Genomic DNA, 15,940 nt, shown 5'->3' with positions numbered 1-15,940 from the left:
TGTGTACGCGCTCCCTTTCGAGGTATTACCTGATGGTATGCGAGGGGCCAATCATCAATGCCCTGCCCCTCGAGGCGGCCACCATGATGACCTCGGCCTTTAGCACCGCGATCCAGAAAGATCTGCTGAGGGAGCTTCTGAGGTTAGAACTAAAGCCGCTGCCGAGGTCGGGACTGAGACTGCCCAAGCCGCCCAAGCTTTGCCCTTTTTACTTGTTTTCTTTTTCATTTCTTGTCATACTAGTAAGGTCGGCCACTTAGGCCTTTTTGTAGTCGATCATTTTTGCATTCAATCCGACCTCAAGGTCGGCACTTTTTGTACTCGGCCTTTGGCCTTTTAATATCAATGAAGTACACATTTTCTAGCATTTTTTATTTTAAAGTTTTGCTAAGTGTTTGAGCTAGTCTTGCTTTGTGTCTTGTGTTGGATTTTTGTGCTCGGTTAACAGAATTCGAACTGCATAATGCCTCGAGCTCAGGCCGGGGCGTCATTGCATGTTCCTGCAGTCGAGGGAGCCCCTTCGGCTCACGGTCGACACTACAGGGCGCCCCGAGCTCTGGTCGGGGCGTCATTGTTTCTGCGGTCGAGGAAGCCTCCTTGGCTCGCGGTCGACACTGCAGGATGCTCCGAGCTCTGGCCGGGGCATTATTGCTCCTGCGGTCGAGGGAGCCTCTTCGGCTCACAGTCGACACTGCAGAGCACTCTAAGCTCTGGCCAGGGCGTCATTGCTCCTGCAGTCGAGGGAGCCTCTTCGGCTTGCGATCGACACTCCAGGGCGCCCCAAGCTCGGGCCAGGGTGTCATTGTTCCTGCGGTCGAGGGAGCCTCTTTGGCTCTCGGTCGATAGTGAAGGGCGCCTCGAGCTCTATCCGGGGCATCATTGTTTATATGGTCGAGAGAGCCTCTTCGACTCACGGTCGACACTACAGGACCTCCGAAGCTCTAGCTGGGGCGTTATTGCTCCTACGGTCGAGGAAGCCTCTTTGGCTCGCGGTCGACACTGCAGGACCTCCGAAGCTCTAGCCGGGGCGTCATTGCCTACAATCGAGGGAGCCTCTTCGGCTCGCGGTCGACACTATAGAGCGCCCCGAGCTCGGGCCGGGATGTCATTGCCTACGGTCGAGGGAGCCTCTTCGGCTCGTGGTCGACCCTGCATGGCGCTATGAGCTCGGGCTGGGGTGTCATTGTCTGTGGTCGAACCTCTTTGGCTCGCAATTCCTGCGGTCGAGGAAGCCTCTTTGGCTCACGGTCGATACTGCAGGACGCCCCGAGCTCTGGCTGGGGCATCATTGTTTCTGCGGTCGAGGGAGCCTCTTCGGCTCGCGGTCGACACTGCAGGGCCCCCGAGCTCTGGCCGAAGCGTCATTGCCTACGATCGAGGGAGTCTCTTCGACTCGCAGTCGACATTGCAGGGCGCCCCGAGCTTAGGCCGGGGCATCATTGGCATGGTGTTGGCACCGATCGCATCTTCGAATGAAATCGGTCATGTCCTTTTGTAGTGTAGGCCAATAGCATCCTTGCCACAGAATCTTATGTGCCAAGGCTCTGCATCTTTGATGGCTTCTATAGATTTCTTCGTGCACCTCCCGCATCGCGTAGTCGGCCTCTGAGGAGTGGTGATGTGAACGACTGGTGGTACAGCTTACCCCGTACATGAGGTACCAAGTTGCTTGGCGCTCAATTCGTCGGGCTTCAAGCTTATCCACAGGGAGGACACCATTTTGTAGGAAGTTAATAAGAGGGTCCATCCAGCTCAGCTCGGTTTCTGTGCATAGGATTGGTTCAGGATCTTTTGTGCTTGGTGCCTTTAGATACTCGAGGAAAGTGGTCTTCGGGAGCTTGGCCAAACTGGACATCGCTAGCTTTGATAGCGGGTTAGCTATCACATTCTTCGACCGAAAAATGTGTTGAATATCAAAGTTGTTCAAAGTTGAAATCATGCCCCGTACCTTTTGGAGGTATTTCATCATTGACGACTTTCGAGCTTCGAAATCCCCCAGGACTTGGCTCACCACTAGCTGGCAGTCGTGGAAGACCTTCAGGCGGCGGACGTTGAGCTCTTTTGCCAACTTTAGCCCTGCAACTTTAGCCCTCCTTATGACACTTCTTCTGCATCTTGGAAGGTCATTCGGCTGCCTCCCGCCGCAAGGCCATGGCTTCCTCAGCCTTGGCATACTTTCGAGCTCGGACCAGCATCTCTGCAAAGTTGGTGGGGAAGTTCTTCTCGATGGAGAAGACAAACTCGTAGGATCGAGCAGCAGTCTTCAACACTAACATGGCAATGGACAGGTCGAGATTGCGAACCTCCCATGTAGCCGAGGTGAAGCGATCAATATAGTCCTTTAAGGATTCTCCCTCCTTTTGTTTGATTTCGAGGAGGAAATCGGAGGTCCGATGCTGACGCCGGCTAGCAGCAAAATGAGTTGCAAACTGCTTGCCCAACTGCTCAAAAGATAAAACCGAGCCAGACTTTAGCTCGAAAAATCAGGAACGAGCTACCTTGCGGAAGGTTGCCAAGAAGGCCCTATAAAGTAGGGCATCTGTGGCTCCTTGGAGTGTCAAGCCATTATACGACTCGATTTGCGGTATCTTAAATCTTGAGGGGATCGGCTTGTAACGATCCATCGAGGGAATAGAGACTCAGTTATGAACTCGAGATCGGCATCGCGCTTTGGGCTTTGGTCTCAGAGTGCCTAAATTTGTCGCTCCGACTCCTCGACTTTTCTGTCGAGCTCAGCTATAGGTGGGGCTCCTGTTATAGGTCAGCATGGAGTGGACCTTGCCTCTGATGGTTGTTTTCGTGCTCAGGGCTTCAAACTTTAGCGCAGGCTCTCAGAGTGATGGCTACGTGACAAGCCCTCCTGGCTTAGGGATCAAGCTCGGTAGGAGCTTCGGTAGTGGTGACGCTCCCTTTCGTCGGCCATCGTGCGTTGCCTGGCCGGAGAATAACGTTTTGAGCGCCGTCCTAAGGACTCGTGCCCGCGAGAAGGGGGTGCAAGCTGGGCTACTGCCTGTTGTAGGCCTTGAACGGCTGCGGTGAGTGTTTGAACTTGCTAGACGAGCATATTAAACTATTCTAACTGGACCTGAGGAATTTGATCCGCCGGTGCTGTAGGGGGTGGGCTTTGGAGCGAGTTGCCGAGAGTTGGTGCTCGACGCCTCGATGCATTAAAAGCTTCTTGACTCCTCAACCTCATGATCACGACTTAGGCCCTTCCTCTAGCGCCAGATGTTGGATTGAAATTTGGCCTGAGGGTGACCACGTTGGAGGAATCTGAGAAGCCGCCGGCCAAGATGGAGAAAGAAAGCTGACCTCCTGTGCATTGGTGTACCTGTACGAAGCCTTGGCCAAGGATTCCGATGAAGGCCCTCCGATGGCTAAGTTGGTGTTGATCCATAATTTTTAGAAAAAGTTTACGAGTGCTTTCAATGGCCTCTTGTGGCTTACCGAGGGTCTTTCCCTATTCCCTTTTTATAGCGTGAGGGTCTCGGCCGTTATCTGAATCTCGGGGCGAGCTGTGATCAGCTGGTCATTAGCCGTTATCTGAAATCTCGAGCCGAGCTATGATCGGCTGGCCATTAGCTGGAGGCGGCGCGAATCACGGAGATCAATTCCGCGGATGGAGGATTCAAGAGATATCTTTCCAGATTGTTTGAATATAGATTTTCAGGATCTGTGGGATCTTCGACGGGATCAATGTTGATAGGGCCGAAGTTGGCTCGGCCTTCGGTGGGGTTCGAGGTCGGCCTGGCCTCTAGCCAAGGTCGGCTCGGCTTTCGGCAGGGTCTGAGTTCGGCCTCGCTCTTAGCAGGATCGAGGTCTGGCCTGCTCGGCTCTGAGGTCTACTCGGCCGAAATTGGGTGGCTCCACGCTGGAGTAGGGCGATCCATTTTGCTTCCCATCAGGACATATTGGCCAAATTATCAAAATATCTTAGATTTTTTATTTAAAATTGATCAAAGCTTTGCATTTTGGTCAATATTAACTAATATCTTGATTTTTTTTTGATGTTGATCATCTAATAAAATGGGCAAGATAATTCTTCTAAAAGCCATAGGACATTTTAGAATATTTGTAGATTAAATATTTTAATTTGATAAGAAAAAGTTGTATGCTTAGGGACTAGGCATATAAAATGAGGCACTTCAACTATGTACTCATATTGATGGAAACCATCCTCGAACAATGTGAAGTGCCTTTACATTTAGTTTTGCTTGTTTACTAATCCTATGATTAAAAGGTGGGGGGAGATGTGTTCATAATATATGCAAAATTATCATCAAAGACGTCAAAGGGTCAAACTAGAATCAAAAGTATTAAAAATTATGGATACGTTTAAATAGGTGAAATTATAAGAAATTTGACAATGCTTCCTTTCTAAAGTAAGATTCCCTAAAATAGAACAATGTATAACATCATTGCACTGTTAGGATGTTAGAGAGGATTTTTTTTTAATAAATATTATAATTTGTTTTTCAATTCTCAATTACTTGATTAAGTTCTTATATCATTATACATATATTAATATATCTAGTTTTAGCTTAATTGGTCATATACTAACTTGATATTTCAAATTTTTATCTACCTCATACATGATGCACGTATTATACTTGACATATTTTAAAACAAATTAATTTTTAACAAGGTTTCATAGATAATCCCCATCTACTTTGGAATAAGCTTCCTTTTTCAATTATTAGCCAAATAAGCACCACATCAAGACCAACACCATATCCTATGTTGAAACATAATCTAGCATAATTCCAAGTAAACTTGATTTTTCTATTTTATCTTATTTGATGATTATATTTTTCTATTTGTTCGAACAAAGCTCTAGAGACTCTTCATCATAGTCTAACATTATCCTAAATTACTTCATGGCATCACCTAACGTCATGTCCCACCCGAAATCGCAAGCCAGGGTTGTGCCAACTGCTGCATGCTTATAGAAAACTCTCTTTGTAAGCATGCAAGGCATCTCAACATGATATCATAAATAAATAATGAAATAAATTTAAATAACCAATATTCAAACTATAATTTAAATATATATAACCAAATTTTAATATCTTAAAGAATCAATAATATTCAAAAGATCTTACATTAAACTCTAGTCAAATCTTGATCTATATTTAAAGACATCAAATTTTGCCTCTAATCACTCTCTGGAGCAAACCCCGTACCATCTTAGTTCTCAAAATCTGTAAAAATAGTAAGATATGGAATGATGAGTTAGGCAACTCAGTAAGTAATAAATACTTTGACCAGATTAATCAAGCAATAGTTTAAATAACTATTTATAGAAAATAAGCATATAGAATTTATAAGTTCAAAACTAAATCTAGATATGCAGCATTATCAAAATATTACACATTCTCAAAATTCAAATTTTGTTCATAAATCAATTTTTTTCAAAAATGGGCGTTCTAGTGCGTTGTAGATTCTTATCCAAGACTTGTATCATTTGATGATGCCATGTGAATCGCTAGAAACATGTGAAGTGTATGGCTAACCCAATAACGAAAGTTTCGTAAGGAGACTGGAGCAGGCTACCATGAGACAAAAGATCCTCTAAACAAAAGGGATATTGAGGATGAAAAAACAACTGCAGGTTTATTCTGGACAGACAATATTTCTTTTTTTTCTTCATCCTTTGCATTGAAATAACAGATTCAAATAAAAAATATATGATCAACCTCAGACCCTTTATGTTCCAATTACAAGAACTACTTTTTTATTAGGTACACTTTCTCTTTGTGGTATTCCACCTCTTGCTTGTTTTTGGTCCAAAGATGAAATTCTTAATGATAGTTGGTTATATTCACCAATGAGTAAGAAACCCCAGTATAGACTGGTACGATTCAATGAGTAATAAACCCCAGTATAGTTGGTTATATTCCACCTCTGCTTCTATTTCCACTTTCCATAAGCGAGTCCTGGCTCTTTCGAGCTGCTCAATGGCCCCTCTATATAATTCTTCCGAATTTCGAATAGTACTCAAGATCCTCTGTTTTACTTATGAATTAAGAATTCGGGTCAATTGGATCTCAATTGTTCAAATAAAGTTTGTCTCTTGAACAAACAAATGAGTTATATTATAACTACGTTTATAAATATGGATCAATGTCAGTACTCATCTCCGCATCATTTCCTAAAATGGTGATATCATTATTACCTATTCTAGCGAAACCACCCATCAGAGCCACCGTTAACCATTGGTCGTTGAGGCGTATTATCGGGTGTAGAAGTAGGCCAACATTTCTATTGGCAAATAGGAGGTTTACAAATCCATGCCCAAGTACTTATCACTTCTTGGGTCGTAATTGCTATCTTATTTTTATCCATCCATATTCTATTACTAATTTTTTTGATCTTGAATCCCATTGTACTTATCCCTTTTCAAATTAAAGCCATGAAACAAGTAGCTGGCAAATCAAAATTGGAACTAGCGCAGACGAATAAATAAGTTTGCTTAAGACTTATTTACAGTTTGTTCGGGACGATCAATTATGAAGGATCCATTTTTCTCCAACAAATATCGAGTTCATCTTGTCAACTATGAGCTATGAGCCATATTTTCTCTGTGGTAGGATTATGATACTGCATATCTTCTTGCAATGTGTCGCACATCATCTTGCAGCAAAGTCTCTAGGACCATATACTTGCTTGCAGTATGCTGCTTATCTTTTTACTACATAACCTTTTAGGAATAATCAAGTGCCAATGTATTAACCTTCATTGGTGGGGTCCTTAATGTAATCAGGTTGAGAGTTCAAAATAATTATGCAATTCATATCTCAGTTCAACAAAATATAAAAAATCATGCAATATCGAAATAAATTGAACGAGTTCGAAATTTCCGACCATGTATCATCATAATATTTTAAAATTAATCATATTCAATAATAAATTGTCGTTATCAAATTCATGCATTATGAATAGTTTGATTCAAATTTATTAATATAATAATCTTATAATTTACTGATAAATCTAGAAAAAGGGTTATATTACTTGTCTTAAGAGCGCAACCAAACTATAGGTCTAATTAAATTCAATTTTTTTTTTAGAGCCTACGACTCCGGCGGGCGCTCAATTGAAATCTTTGATAAGCACCATGAGCCAAAACCGTTGAAAGTCAAGAGGAGAAGATGAAAGGAATCGATGATGGTCTAGTGGTAATGATCGGCAAAACCCTGTTGGCAGTGAAGCAAAGGATGTTGGGGTCTTTAAATAGCCAATGGAGGCTAGACTTCCTAGATTTCATAGGAAATTGGGATGGAGATAGAGTCTGTCTCCTACTCCAAAAACAAAGCGCTGCTCTTTCTTTGTCTTATACTCTAGCTCATACATCTAGACTGGTCAAGTAGACCAAGCCTAGTTTCTTACTTGCTTGATTGGGTATTTGATGGAAACCCCCCCAAAACCACAGAGCCATGGCAATCAATCAGGCAAGGTCCAAGCAATACTCAAGGATCAAATCGGACAACTGATGAGCCTAGAGGTTGACCAAGCCTTAGGCGACCAAAAGGGGCAAAGGCAATCAGGCACATGCGCTGGCCAAGACCAATGCCTGTGCGCAACAACACCGATAGCAGCGCGCAGGACCAGCCCGCACGCTAGAGTTCACCCCATCAACATAATGGGTGCCAACCAAGTGCTTGCGCGCCCGGCCAGACGCGCGCGCAAACCAACCGTGCACACCCTTGCGTGCGAGACAACGACCGCTAGCCAACCAAGCACGCCCGACCAGACAAGCGCGCCAGCCAAACAAAGCAACTAGCCGCGCGTGCTGCGTTGTTGAGGACCCCCGCAAGCGCCGCCAACCAAGGAGGGCATCGAGCTATGAAGAGGCCAACAGAGGGTCAAGCCGAGGCCAACAACTTTGCATAGAAAGCCTTGGCCAAGCCCTTCATTGGGCCATGCTCATCCATGGTTGGCCCGTGCCATGCATGCCAAGTCTCGGCCGAGCACGCCCAACCTCAGCCGAGACCACCGTGCACAGCCCCGAGCCTTGTTGCGGCCAAATCCTGTTGCGGCCCATGCTGCGAGCGAGGTTCAGGCCAAAGAACCTCGCCTGCTACAGTGTGTCGGGCGAGGTTCTGGCCACAGACACTCGCCAGCTACAGTGCCAGGCGCGCCCAGACTTGCAGACAGGCCTGGCGAGGTTCAGGCCAAAGAACCTCGCCAGCTACAGTGCCCCAGGCGAGGTTCAGACCAGAGAACCTTGTCTGTTACAGTGCCATGCACCAGCCAACCCGCCAGCATGCGCGCCAGCCCGCCTGCCCGACCAGCCCAGTGCACCTGGCAAGGTTTGGCACAGCGAACCTCGCCGCAGCCCGTGCCCGCCCCTGCGCGTGCCCGTCACGCGCCCGCCTGCGCACGTGGCCGCCGTACCGCGCGGCAGGATGGCCTGCGCACGCCCAGCGCCAGGCCAGCCCTGCCGCGCCCATGCTGGACGCCTGCAGCGGCCTGCCAAGGCCAGGCCATGGCCAGCCCAATGCCAGGCCATGGCCAGCCAGCGCTTGCCATGCCCTGCCGCGCCCATGCTGCTCAGGCTAGGCTAGCCAGACCCCTGCCCAGCGCCTGGCATGCCATTCCACGCCCATGCCGCCCAGGCTAGGCCAGCCAGGCCCTGCCCAGCACCTGCCAAGGCCTTGCCACAGCCATGCCTGCTGCCCAGCCTGCCAGCCATGCCCTGCAGCCCTGCCAGGCCATGTCCATGGCCCTGCCAGCCCTACTAGCACCATGCCTAGTCCTGCAGCCATGCCCCGCCACCTGCCATTGGCCTGCCAAAACCTTGCCACGCCCATGCCAGCCTCAGCCTTGGCCTGCAGACCTGCCAGCACCCTGCCTTGGCCCAGCCATGCCCTGCAGCCATGCCATGGCCCTACCAGCCACTGCAGCAGCCCTGCCACAGCCATGTCAGCACCCAGCCATGCCCTGCAGCTTGCCATAGCCCTGCCAGTCTTGCCAGCCATGCTGCCAACCCATGCCACAGCCTTGCCAAGGACCTTGCTGCAGCAACCATGCCAAGTGTGCAGCCTTGTGCTACAAGCAACCATGGCCTTGGCCATGCCTAGGCCCTATGAAGCCATGCCTTAGCCATCCTTTTGGGCATCCATATGAAGACTTGTAAGGCTATAAATAAGCCATAGAGGGACATCCTTAGGGGACTTTTGAACCATTGTCTAGTGGGTGTTTTCACTTGTATTTGGCTTAAGGGCTTGGGAGGGACTTGTCCCTATGTATTCGGACCTAGAGTTTCTCTAAGGACTTGGGCTAGTGAGAACCCATCATAGTTTCACTAGATTTATGCTTGTAGCTTCATTTTGGGAATAGAAACCACCTCAAGCTTTTCTCTAAATCTACTTGTGTTCTTGAGTTGTTTTCATTCAAGACAAGGGTCGGGTCAAGCTGCAGCCAGTAGACCCGTCCCTTGCCTTGATTCCCTTGGTTACTAAGTGCTCGGCATACAACCGGCGTTACTCGTTCGGCCCGCATCCGTACATCTTGAGGCATCCACAAGGAGCTAAGGTGCAAGGCTTGGTGTGGCGACTCGGGGCCGAGAGCCGCCCTTCAATAATGGTTGCTTTCATTGAGAGACTTCCGAGGGAAGATCTCTCCAAAGAGGTAACGCATATAAATTCAAGAAAATTTCAGATTTGGGTTGGGTTAAGAAGTTTTACTTATTGCACACTCTAGAAAGAAAGTAAGGTTCACTACTTATTGCTTATTGCACATATCTTATTTGATAAAGAGTGTGGGTGGATACATTAGAAGCTTATCTTGCTTATAATTGGTGCTTCAAATTCTGCAATATATTCTTACTTTTGCAAAAGAGGAGTGAGCATATTTTTTGTAAAGAGGACGGGTTGTGTCTAGATTGCTCATCATAGGGATGGTGCCAACGGAAAGGCTACTGGTAGTACCCGGTACTATTTGACCCAACTCTTCGGTGTTAGAGTATAGAGGGACGGCACAAGAGGGAGGCTACTGGTAGTACTTCGTGCCCTCCTAACTACACCGGATAGGGAGCAAGTAGAGCAACAACACGTTACTCACGGGTTGAGAGGCTTACTTGTGTAAACTCTTGTTGTAATCGGAGGCGATGAAGTGGTGTATCTCTTGTTTTGTATAAAGGAGGGTCGGATCATCCCTTGGGTGACGGCCAAAGGGGGATTAGAGTGGCAATTGGAGAAAAGAAACAATGAAGTCCGGTGCATCCTCAAACACTAGCCGGCAAGGAGTTGACCTCATGAAGGAGAGTGAGGCTTGTTTGAAGAGGGCAAATGAGACCCTATCCAAGATTAGAAAGAATCCAAGGGATAGGGAAGACAGAGAGAGGAAAGATGAGTACATGGGGATGAGAGAGGAAAGAAGAAAAGAAGAGAGAAGAAGGGAGAAAAAAGTGAGGAAAAGAGAAGAAAAAGGAAGAGAAGATAAGATAGAGAGTTGGGGGAGAGAAAGAGAAAAAGAAAAGGAGGATCGGAGGACCCATGGAGCCATGTTTAGGTCATATGTCTCATGGCAACACCGGGGGAGGTATGAGGAAGGAAGTGTTGATGATGAAGGCCCAAGGCAAAACATGAAAAATGTGAGGGACGATATCAAGAAGAGTGGAAGGTTAGAGGTCCCAAGAATCATGATCGGAAGAGGAAGTGATGAGGCAAGGAACTATGGTATTCACCATGGGGAGTATAGCTATGGGGAAAGTAGGTGGAGAGAGGGCCAATTAATAATGATAAAAAGGGAGTTAGAGGAGGACTGAAAGTGCATGAAGTTTGGGGCAAACCATGCTAGTATGAAAGAACCCAAGAAGAAGCTTTTTCATGATCGAAAGCTTGAAGACTGAAGAGGAGATATGGAGGTGAGAAAGGAGCAAAGTGTTGCTGGCTATGGGAGGGGTGCTATGGGAGAGCCACAGCCTCAAGAGAAGGAGCCGAAAGAGCCAAATCGTGACTCAAATTTTCTGCAACAAGAACCTTGCTCCCTTGCATCCGGAGGCTACACAAAGGGCTGATTTTGGAACCCATCTTGCAGCACCAAAGCCACTCCCATTTGCTAATGCAACAGAGTACACAGCAGAGGGTCATGAAGAAGAAATCCAGCAGCCCGTGGCCGAGCATGAGCATGAAAGGTCAGCTGAAAATTCTGTAACCCCAGAAATTTCAGCACATTCTGCAACCCTCACAACCACAACTCAAGCTGAGGTATCCCTTCAATCTCAGGCTATTTATCTTCAAGATAATTCAAGCATTGTGAGAGGCCTAGAAGACCATGTTGGTGCCATGTTTAGCGGCAGCAAGCTGCTGATTTGTGACCATGAGTGCAAGACCAACATGCGGGAGAAGACGGTGAACCTTCGGCGACAAAAATTTGGGGAATTACTACGACAGTTCGAGTTCAAGCTTGTCTACCTCCCAAGGGGAGGAGTGGAGGAGGCCGAGGAGGACAATGACGAGGCACTTAAGGGTGCCAAAAGTATGATAAGGAGTACAACCCATGAAGCATCACAGTAGAGGGATATTCAAATGTTTGACATGAAGCATAGGCCCTTCTACAACAATCATGGGGTTGATCGGGTGGAGCACGGCGTCCAAATAGAGCTTCTCTTATACCCAAGGGAAGTTTGGAGGAAATGGAAGAGATGGCAAGTGCTTATTTATTGGGGAAGAAGGCCAAGAGAAGGAGATTTGTGGGAAGACCATGATGAGAAGACCCGGCGGTATCTACTCTTTATCCTTGAGGACAAGAATATTCTTCAAGAGAGGGGGAATGTTGAGGACACCCGCAAGCGCCGCCAACCAAGGAGGGCATCGGGCCATGAAGAGGCCAACGGAGGGTCAAGCCGAGGCCAACAACTTTGCATGGAAAGCCTTGGCCAAGCCCTTCATTCGGCCATGCTCATCCATGGTTGGCCCATGCCATGCATGCCAAGTCTCGGCCGAGCATGCCCAACCTAGGCCGAGACCACCGTGCGCAGCCCCGAGCCTTGCCGCGGCCAAATTCTGCTGTGGCCCATGCTGCAGGCGAGGTTCAGACCAAAGAACCTCGCCTGCTACAGTGTGTTGGGCGAGGTTCTGGCCACAGAACCTCGCCAGCTACAGTGCCAGGCACGCCCAGACTTGTAGACAGGCCTGGCGAGGTTCAGGCCAAAGAACCTCGCCAGCTACAGTGCCCCAGGCGAGATTCAGACCAGAGAACCTCGCCTGCTACAGTGCCACGCACCAGCAGCCCGCCCGTGTGCGCCCGCCAGCGCGCCCGCCCGACCAGCCCAGCGCACCTGGTGTCACGCCATCAGGCCTAGCGCGCGCGGACGCTCGGCCCCTGCTTCAGCCGTGTGCAGGTGGCACGGCAGGGCCGGGCGCGACACAGGCTGTGTGCAAGCGCGCGCACAGCAAGCATGGGCGCTGGCTTGGGCGCAGGCCAGGCGCCCGCGATAGACTGGCCATGTCGAGGGCCAGGCGATTGATCCTGCGCGGGCCAAGCGCAGGCAGCCCGTGCGCTGGACAATGGCATGCAGAGCGCACGCGAGCAAGAGAAGGCCGGGCCCAGGCGGGCGCATGGCCAGCTGACGATGGTCAGACGCGCGCACACAGGTCCGGCCGGGCGCCTACGCGCGCATGGTTGAGTGACCTGGGCGGAAGGCGCGCGAGGGCGACGCGCGCGCGGCCGGGCCGGATGCGGCGAACCTCGCTGAAACGAATGTGGGCTGCGCGCAGGCGCGTGCGCGGCCGAGCCTTTGCCATGGCTACAGTAGGCGCACACGGGCGCGCAAGCCGGGTTGTTGAGGACCCAAGCCCGCCGCACCGCCGAGGCCTTCAACCAAAGGAGAATACCGGCCCGGAGGAGGACCACGAAAGGACATGCCAAGCTCAAGATCAAGGTATGAGTTTATTATTTTGCTTGGAAAGCATTGGCCGAAGCCCGTTCACCCTTGGCCAAGCCTTGGCCAAGCCCCTCCATGCTTGGCCTAGCCTTGGCCAAGCTCTTCTCCACTCGGCCAAGCTCACCCATGTCCATGCCCAACCAAGCCCGCGCCCGTGCCCGCGCATGAGCGCACCCAAGACACGCCTGAGCGCAGCTCAGGCCACTGCTGGGCACGCCCAGGCCATGGCTGGCCGAGCCTAGGCTGTAGCAGCGCCCAGGCCACGGCTGGGCACGCCCAGACCACAGCCACGCGCGCCCGCTGGCCGCACCCGCCAGCGCCCGGCCGCGCGCCAGGCGAGGTTCGGCCCAGCGAACCTCGCCACGGGCCGCGCGCTCGCGCCCGCCTGGCGCCCGCCCGGCGCCCTTCCGGCGCCCGCTGTACCGCGCGCCCATGCCGCGCGCCAGAAGACCCTGCCACGCCCATGCCACGCGCCAGAGGGCCTGCGCGCGCCCAGGCCGGCCCTGCCACGCCCATGCCGTCCGCCTGCCGTGCCAGACCACCCAGACCAGGCCAGAAGCCCTGCCCAGCACCTGCCAAGGCCATGCCCTGGCTTGCCCAGCGCCAGGCCATGGCCAGCCAGCCCTACCAGACCTCTGCAGTGTCCATGCCCTGCCAGCCTGCTGCCAGACCATGCCCAGTGCCATGCCAAGCCCTGCCCAGCCCTGCCACAGCCTTGCCCAAAGGCCTGCAGCCTACCAGGACATTGCCACAGCCAGCCACCAGGCCAAGCCATGCCACAGCCTGCCAACCATGCTGCAGCCATGCCAAGGTGCTGCAGCCACCATGCCTTGTGCCACATGCCACCTAGGCCTTGGCTATGCCAAGGCCCTATGAAGCCATGTCTTAGCCACTCCTTTGGGCAGCCATATGAGGACTTGGATGCCTATAAATAAGCCTTGAAGAGGCACCATGAAGAATCTTATGTCATATGTATTCTCTTGTATTTCGGCCTTAGGCTTGGGAAGGCATTTTGCCTTAGTGTAATCGGTCCTAGAGCATGTTCTAGGACTTGGGCTAGTGGAAACCAATCATAGTCTCCACTAGATTATTTTGTAACCTTGTTTTGGGAATAGAATTCACCTCAAGCTTTCCTCTAAATCCACTTGTGTTCTTGAGTTGTTTTCATTCAAGACAAGGGTCGGGTCAAGCTGCAGCCAGTAGGCCCTCTCCTTGCCTTGATTTCCTTGAGTGCCAAGAGTCCGTACTCTATCCGGCATTACCCCAATCGGCCTAAATCAGCAACTTATCAAGGAGCGCACGCGGAGCTCGTGGCAAGAGTGGTGTGGAGGCTTAGGGCCGAAAGCCTCCCTCCATCATTGGTGCTTTCATTGAGAGACTTCCAAGGAAGGTCTCTCCAAAGAGGTAACGCCTACAACCTCAAAAAAATATTTAGATTGCATATGAGGTTGAGTTTAGTTGCTTTATTTTCTTTGCATGCCTAGAAGTGAAGTTACTTCTTATTACCTATACCTTATTTGTCGAATTTAAGAAGGGGTACATTAGAAGTTGTTTTGCATGCAAGTAGTGCTCGAATTCTTGCATCTATCTTTCTTATTTGAAAAAGAGGTGAGAGCATATTTTTTGTAAAGAGGACGGATTGTGTTCTAGATTGCTCATCATAGGGATGGTGCCAATGGGGAGGCTAATGGTAGTACCCGGCACTATTTGATCCAACTATTCGGTGTAGGGCACATTAGGGACGGCACAAGAGGGAGGCTAGTGGTAGTACCTCGTGCCCTTTTCCAACTACATCGGATAGGGAGCAAATAGAGTTTCAAAACGTCTCTCTTGGGAAAAAGAAGAGAGAGTTTTACTTGTTGTAATCTTTGTTGTAATTGGAGAAGATTGAGTGGTGTTTATTCCAATTTTTATAAAAAGAGGAGGGTCGGTTCATCCCTTGGGTGACGACCAAAGGAGGTTAGAGAGGTGTTTTGGAGAACAAAATTTTTATGAAGACCGAAGGGTTGGAGTGAAAGAATTGGAGTAAATATCATGGAGGAGAGTGAGGCTTGTTTGAAGAGGGCAAATGTGACCCTATCTAAAATTAGAAAGGATTTAAGGGATAGGGAAGAAAAGGAGAGGAAAAATGAGTTCATGAAAATGAGAGAAGAAAGAGGAAAAGAAGAGAGAAGAAGGGAGAAAGAAGTGAGGAGAGATGAAGAAAAAATGAGAGAAGAAAAGATAAGGAGTTGGGAGTGGAGGAGTACTCATGGAGCCATGCCTAGGTCATATGTCTCACGGCAAGGCCGGGGGTGGTATGAGGAAGGAAGTGATGAGGCAAGTAGCCATGCTAGCCGCCATGGGGAGCATGGCTATGGTGAAAATAAGTGGAGAGAGGACCAATTGATGAAAATAAGAAGGGAGTTAGAGGAGGCCCGAAAGTGCATGAAGCTTGGGGCAAACCGTATTAGTATGAAAGAACCCAAGAAGGAGCCCACAGAACCCAAGTTTGATTCCCAAAATTTCTGCAACAAAAGCCTTCCCTACTCGCATACGGAGGTGACTCTACGGGCTGATTTTGAAGCCCATCTTGTGGCACCAAAACCACTCCCATTTGCTGTTACAATGGAGTACGCAGTGGAGGGTCATGAAGAAGAAATTCAGCATCCCGTGGCCGTGCACGGGCATGATTTCGCAGCTGGAAATTCTGCAACCACAGAAATTCCAGCAAATTCTGCAGCCCTCCCAACCACAACTCAAGCTGAGGTATTCCTCCAAACTTGGGCTAATTATCATCAAGATATAGAAGCTCATGAGGCCCAAGTTGCTGCAAAAAAATCTATGGGTGACAACAGCAAAACAGAAGCCCCTACTACCCTCAACCGAGCCTATTTGTTGGACCAAGACAGCAAGGAAGAAGCTGCTGCAACTTTGGAAGTGGACAGCAGCAAATTGACATCTCCCAAGGGCGTTCAAGTGAGCTTATTTGAAGATGACAACAAGGAACGCCACGCTAAGAAAGTTTGCAGCCAACCCAATGAAGTGAAGGCAAGCAACAAGAAGGAAGTT

This window comes from Phoenix dactylifera, unplaced genomic scaffold (genome assembly GCF_009389715.1).
Source record: "Phoenix dactylifera cultivar Barhee BC4 unplaced genomic scaffold, palm_55x_up_171113_PBpolish2nd_filt_p 000253F, whole genome shotgun sequence".
Lineage (NCBI taxonomy): Eukaryota > Viridiplantae > Streptophyta > Magnoliopsida > Arecales > Arecaceae > Phoenix > Phoenix dactylifera.
Note: the sequence above shows the minus strand (reverse complement) of the source record.